This window comes from Arachis hypogaea, chromosome 1, assembly GCF_003086295.3.
Source record: "Arachis hypogaea cultivar Tifrunner chromosome 1, arahy.Tifrunner.gnm2.J5K5, whole genome shotgun sequence".
Classification (NCBI taxonomy): domain Eukaryota; kingdom Viridiplantae; phylum Streptophyta; class Magnoliopsida; order Fabales; family Fabaceae; genus Arachis; species Arachis hypogaea.
Genome location: NC_092036.1, coordinates 36,334,944 through 36,342,057, shown reverse-complemented (window position 1 = coordinate 36,342,057; position 7,114 = coordinate 36,334,944).

Genomic DNA, 7,114 nt, shown 5'->3' with positions numbered 1-7,114 from the left:
TTTGAAGACAAATTCCTCAGCTGGAATAAACTGCCCAGCCAGGATTTATGTACATAGATTGAAGGATGTTGGTCTTTGGATAATTTCTAAAGTTGTTCTGAATCGTTCACACCCTTGTTGTCCAGATCGAGCAGAGATGCTTAAACAACACAGGGAGCTAAGCATGTTTGTGTGTCGTACCATTGAAAATAATGACGAAGTCGAAATCAAACTGAGTAAAACATATCAGTCATTTGTACCAACAACAGACAGTCACCGCAAATTAAGTTTTATAAAAAAAGATGTGAGGAATTACATTACAAGAAACGTACGTAATGTTTCCGAACAAGATGATGCTAAAGAATTCGGCAAAGTACTTATTAAGAATGAAAGAGAAGAATCACAATTTCTTTTTCGAGTTTAACCTTGAAGCTGATCACTCCATCAAAAATGCATTTTGGGATGATGCAAGAAGCAGAGCTGCATACGAGTATTTTGGAGATGTTGTTTCATTTGATACCACTTACAATACAAACAAGTATTTGGTTTACTGCGATATAATTTTCGGTTCATAGAGCAAACACATTTTGGTTCATAACTGTTGTGAGTGTCTGTTTTTGTAGGTACAATCTGGTTTTTTGTTCTTTTGTGGGCGTGAATCACCACGGTTAATCGACACTTCTCGGATGCGCTTTGATGAAAAATGAGGACATCCAATCATTCAAATGGTTATTTGAATGTTAACTTCGTTACATGGGAGGGAAGGCACCAAAAGGAATTCTTATCGATCAATGCACATCGATGCAAATGGCTATTGAAACCTGTATGCCAACAATAATTCACCAGTGGTGCATTTGGCATATCATGAAGATCCCAAGCAAATTAAATGGCTACAAGTGACACAAAGAAATCGAACAAGAGATGAGTCACATTGTTTAGAACTCGTTTATAAAAGACGCATTCAACAGAAATTCGAATGATTTTGTCACAAAGTATGGTGTTGGAGGCAATAAGTGGCTTTTAGGTAACCGAGATTTAATTCGAATTATTTGATGTTGTTACTTTTTTTTGGTGAAAATGAGTATAACTTTTGTTTCATTTGCATGTCTAATTTCGGTTCATTTTGCAGAGCTTTTTGAAGATCAATATTTATGGATTTCAATTTATCTGGATCACCACTTTTGGGCCGAGATGAGAAGCACACAAAGGAGCGAGAACATGCATATTTTTTTTAAAGAAGTTTATTGTAAGAACCGGAATAAACGCTTTAATAAAATAATAATTTTAACTGCCCGAAATAGGTTCGAAAATATAGAAATGATAATTTGAAAATAAAAAGGTAAAATTTGAATTCAATAGATTTTTCTGAGTGGAAGATGTATCTTTTGCGGAAAGTTTTTGTAAAAATACGTACCAGAGCTTAAGCCGGCAGTACCGGCTCTAGTCTATCCAATACCGCGTATTTTGAAAAATAAAATTTTAAAAGATTGAATTTATTGTTTTGAAAGGACAAAAATAATTTGGAATAAAAAATCGGACACTAATTTTAAAGGTTTTAGCCCAAAGTGGACCAAATGGACCTAAAAGCTAACGGGTTGGACTGGGCCCAAGTTGGGTCCAAGCCCAACATATATAAACACAACTAATGAGCATTTAAGCTCATTTCTAGCCCTAAACCAAGAAAGGAGCGCTGGTGAGAGAAGAGAGGAAGAAGAGAGTTGCTACTATTCATCTCCTCCTTCTTTTGCCCATAACTTGAGCTACGGAGCTCCGATTGACGAGCCGTTTGTAGCCACGAGTCGTTCTTGCCGAACCCATCATTTATAAATAAGTTTTGTTAGTAAAATACTCTTTCTCTAGCTCCAGTTTTCTGCCTTAGTCCAAAACTAAAAAATGGCTTTGGATTTTTTAGTTTCTTTGTGTTTTTGTTGTTTAGGGGTGATCTAGCATTGGAATATCGTTGGGTTTTCCCTCTAATATCGTTAGGTAAGGTAAGGTCTCACTAAACCCTTGTGTTTAGTTATTTTTGTAAACCCTAGGTTTGATGTTTATATGTTGTATGATGTTAGATTGAGTTTTGGTGTTTGTTAGAGTTGGTTTGAGGCTTTGGATCGAGCTTGGTGGCTTTGCTTGGTATTTTGAGTTGCGTGGGAATCGGCCAATGTATGGTTTTAATTTTTTTATGTAATATGTAATGTTTTTGGACAGTTAGGCTAGTGGACCTTATGATAGGATTGTATTGGTTGTTGAAATTTATTGGATTGATGATGTATGATGATTTTGATGAATTTTAATGGGAATTATTGATGTTGGATAATGAATGTAGATGATGAAATGAGTATTGATTGTATGGATGATACTTGTGATATAATGATTGTGATGTGATGATGTTGTAAATTGAGGAAGGGTGTATATTAGGAATTAGATTGTGTGAATTATTTGTATGGAAGTATTGAATTGGAATTTTAGATTTGTGTTGAATTATGGAGGAAGGGTTGAGTGAATTAAGTATGGAAGTGATCAAAGTACAATGGAATGGTAAAGTGTTGTGTGTGGTAGTATTTTGTGATGGATTGGGTATGTTTTGGTTTGGTTTGGTTGTGAATTTTGGAAGTTTTGAGAACCTAGCAAATTTTTTGTCAAAACCAGTTTTTGGTGAACTTTGACGGATATAACTTAAGCCTCAATTTTCGAAATTTATTGAAATTTTTCTTAAATTAAAGTTCATTAAAAGATCTTTAAATTGATATAAAGTTTGATGAAAATAGATTTCTGTAGAGGAAGTTATGAACGTTTAAAGTTTGGTGTTTAAAACTGATTTCTGCAACTTTACAAAATTCTGCAAGTCTGGAGGAGTATGCGTACGCAAACCCTCCATACGTGAGCGTGCCATTTTGTTTGGCACGTATGCGTATGTGAACTCTTGTATGCGTACGCGAGATGGGCAAAATTTTAAGTATGCGTACGCATACTTGGGGCATGTGTACGTATAGACCTTGTTTTGCTGAAATATGATTTTTCTTCATTTTTAAGGGTTCTCTAACTTTCCAAACTTTCTCCAAATGTTGTTTAAGAGTATTACCTAGTACTTAGGTTCTAAAATTATTAAAGATGAGTTAGAGACTTAAATATAGGGGTGTTCAAAAATAACCAAAATATGGTTAACCGGTTAAAAAACCATAACCATATTTTGGTTAACCAGTTTAATAAAACAATTTTAAAACCATATCCATATTTTTTGAAATTGGTTAACCAAAACCAAATTAAAAAAAACCGGTTTTTAACCGGTTAACCAAAACCAAAACCAAATTTAAAAAACCTAAATCTAAACCTAATTCACTCTTCTTTGTCTCTTCGATACTAACGAAACCCAATTCACTCTTCTCCAGTTCACCGCCGTCAACCGTTCTTCTCCTCCGCCTCTCGCCGGAGCTCGTTGTGGCTCATCGGACCTCTACCTCTTCGAGTATTCACTTTGATTCGCGACTCTGTCTCTCTGCCTCGACCTCCCATTCGCGACTCTGTGTCTCTGTCTTCACTTTGATTCGCCTGAGTATCTCTCTTTTTCGATTGTCTTCTTTCGTCGGTGGCTTGCCGAAGCTCATCAATTGAGGTAAACCCCCTCCTTGCCTTGGTTCTGAGTTCTAAGTTGGATTTGTTATTTGGGTTTTTTCTATTTTGTTGATTTGTTCTGTTTTGTTTCTTCATTAGTATACTTCTGACTTCTTCATTTTAATGGATTGAAAAGGTGTAGATTTTAAATCTCTCAGTATTGAACTCTTCATTTCAATGGATCCTACTGTAAGTTTCTTCTTCACCTTGGTTCACTTTTTGATTGGTTAAGACTTTATTAATTTGTATGAATTGAATGGATAACTGTTGTTCTAATTATCTGTCTCATTGAATGGAGAATTGTTATTCTGGCTACTGCATTATGCTGTGTTTCTGCACCATTAAGCTATAGTGCATATCAGTTCCTATTTTTCTGTGATTGAACTTTTATTTTGTTTTACTTGATTTGTCAATCATATGAAAAATCACTATTTTTTTGGTTGAACGGGAAGGAGGAAAACAGGTTTGCCTCACAAAGTACTTACTATAGTTTTGATCATATAAACAGTATTTGGGACTTCTACTTTTGTACCATTTGTTTGAATTATCTTCAAGGTTTATCGCTTCTTGAGCTTTAGATAGTCTTATCCGTTTAGGTTTTGGTTAGGAGAAACTTAAGACTACGAGAGTAGTATTGAGGGATATTAGTGAGATGGCATGAAGTTGTAATTGCTTATATTACATGCTTTTGTTGTCCTGTTTTTGGTATTGTTTCGTGTCTCCTGATCTTGATGTTGAACTGCTTAAGCTGTAGTACAAGTTCAATGAATTCATTGAATTGGCATTGCTTAAGACTTTGACACCTTTTGCTAGTGGTCTAGTATTTGGTGCACGAAATTGTAATCACACTTTTGCAATCCGCACAACTAACCAGCAAGTGCACTAGGTCGTCCAAGTAATACCTTACGTGAGTAAGGGTCGATCCCACGGAGATTATTGGTTTGAAGCAAGCTATGTTTATTTTATTATTCTTAGTCAGGATATCAATTAAAAATTATCAGTTTGAATTATTAGAAAAATAAAAGAGCGTTAAATAATTACTTGTTGTGCAGTAATGGAGAATATGTTGGGGTTTTGGAGATGCTTTGTCCTCTGAATTCCTGCAATGTAATATTCAACTCAATAGCATAATGCAAGGTTCCTTCCATGGCAAGCTCTCTGTAGGGTGTCACCGCTGTCAATGGCTACTTCCCATCCTCTCAGTGAAAATGGTCCAAATGCTCTGTCACAGCACGGCTAATCATCTGTCGGTTCTCAATCAGGTTGGAATAGAATCCAATGATTCTTTTGCGTCTGTCACTAACGCCCAGCCTTCAGGAGTTTGAAGCTCATCACAGTCATTCAATCCTGGAATCCTACTTGGAATATCACAGACAAGGTTTAGACTTTTCAGATTCTCATGAATGCCGCCATCAATCTAGCTTATACCACGAAGATTCTGATTAAGGAATCTAAGAGATGCTCATTCAATCTGATATAGAACGGAGGTGGTTGTCAGACACACGTTCATTGATTTGCGCAAAGTATGGACTATTATATATTTCTGGAAAGCCCTGGATGTCTACTTTCCAACCCAATTGAGAGCGCGTCAATTGGACTCCTGTAGCTCCAGAAAATCCATTCCGAGTGCAGGGAGGTCAGGATCCAACAGCATCAGCAGTCCTTTTTCAGCCTAAATCAGATTTTTGCTCAGCTCCCTCAATTTCTGTCAGAAAATACCTGAAATCACAGAAAAATACACAAACTCATAGTAAAGTCTAGAAATATGATTTTTGCCTAAAAACTAATGATATTCTACTAAAAACTAATTAAAACATATTAAAATCTACATGAAATTACCCCCAAAAAGCGTATAAAATATCCGCTCATCACAACACCAAACTTAAACCGTTGCTTGTCCCCAAGCAACTAGATAAATAAAAGAGGAAAAAACAAGTCAAGAAGCAATAATATCTCAGAGTTTTAGGTGAAGCCCAGATTCTAATTAGATGAGCGGGACTAGTAGCTTTTTGCCTCTGAACAGTTTTGGCATCTCACTTTATCCTTTGAAATTCAGAATGGTTGGCATCCATAGGAACTTAGAATTCAGATAGTGTGATTAATTCTCCTAGTTTAGCATGTTGATTATTGAACACAGCTACTTTTATGAGTCTTGGCCGTGACCCTAAGCATTTTGTTTTCCAGTATTACCACCGGATACATAAATGCCACAGACACATGACTGGGTGAACCTTTTCAGATTGTGACTCAGCTTTGCTAAAGTCCCAAGTTAGAGGTGTCCAGAGCTCTTAAGCACACTCTTTTTGCTTTGGATCATGACTTTAACCACTCAGTCTCAAGCTTTTCACTTGGACCTGCATTCCACAAGCACATGGTTAGGGACAGCTTGATTTAGCCGCTTAGGCCTGGATTTATTTCCTTGGGCCCTCCTATCCATTGATGCTCAAAGCCTTGGATCCTTTTTACCCCTACCTTTTAGTTTTAAGGGCTATTGGCTTTTTCTGCTTGCTTTTTCTTTTTCTTTCTATTTTTTTTTTTGCACAAGCTTTTGCTTTTTCACTGCTTTTTCTTACTTCAAGACTCAATTTTTTTGATTTTTCAGATCATCAATAACATTTCTCTTTTTTATCATTCTTTCAAGAGCCAACAATTTTAACATTCATAAACAACAAGATCAAAAATATGCACTGTTCAAGCATTCATTCAGAAGACAAAAAGTATTGCCACCACATATAAATAATTAGAATTTTTCTTATTAAGAACTCGAAGAAAATATTGCCTCTTTATTCTAAAAATCTACTATCTTATTCATGTTTGATGATGATGAGAAAAATAAATTATAACTTAATTGGAATTAAAATCAAAGTAGAGATACTAATTACTACTACTAATATATAACTTCTAAGGTAAATTCCTAATAAGAACAGTTATCATAGAGTTAAGGCAAAGATTAGAACTCAACGACCTTTATTTTGGGAAGTGGATGTTCCTCTAGTCTGTGGGGTGCTTGGTCCTTCAAGAGATAATTTCTGACGCTTCAGTTCCTTTAAGTCACATCCTTGCTCTTCCTGTTCCCTTAGGTGTCATGATCTTGATGAGTTTTAGCTCAGTGATCATGGCGAATCACACCAAACTTAGAGGTTTGCTTGTCCTCAAGCAAAAGAAAGGAAAGGAGAGGAATAGTTGGAGAGGCAAATTCGAAATTCAAAAGATATGATGAGTTGAAAAAGATATGAGAAGAAATTAAAAAGATTTGAAAAGAGTTCAAAAAGATAGATGAGTTTTGAAAAGAAATTAAAGAAAAATCAAGAAATATGTTTAGGATTAAAAAAAATTTTTGAAATTGAAGTTGAAAGATGAGAGTTTGTAACATGTTTATGCAAGAAATCATGAATTGAAACGTGAAAATTGGAAAAAATTTGAATTGAAAACGAAATTACCTCCTCCCCACAATCCTGGCGTTAAACGCCCAAACGCTGCATGTTTTGGGCGTTTAACGCCCAATTGCTGCTTCTCCTGGGCG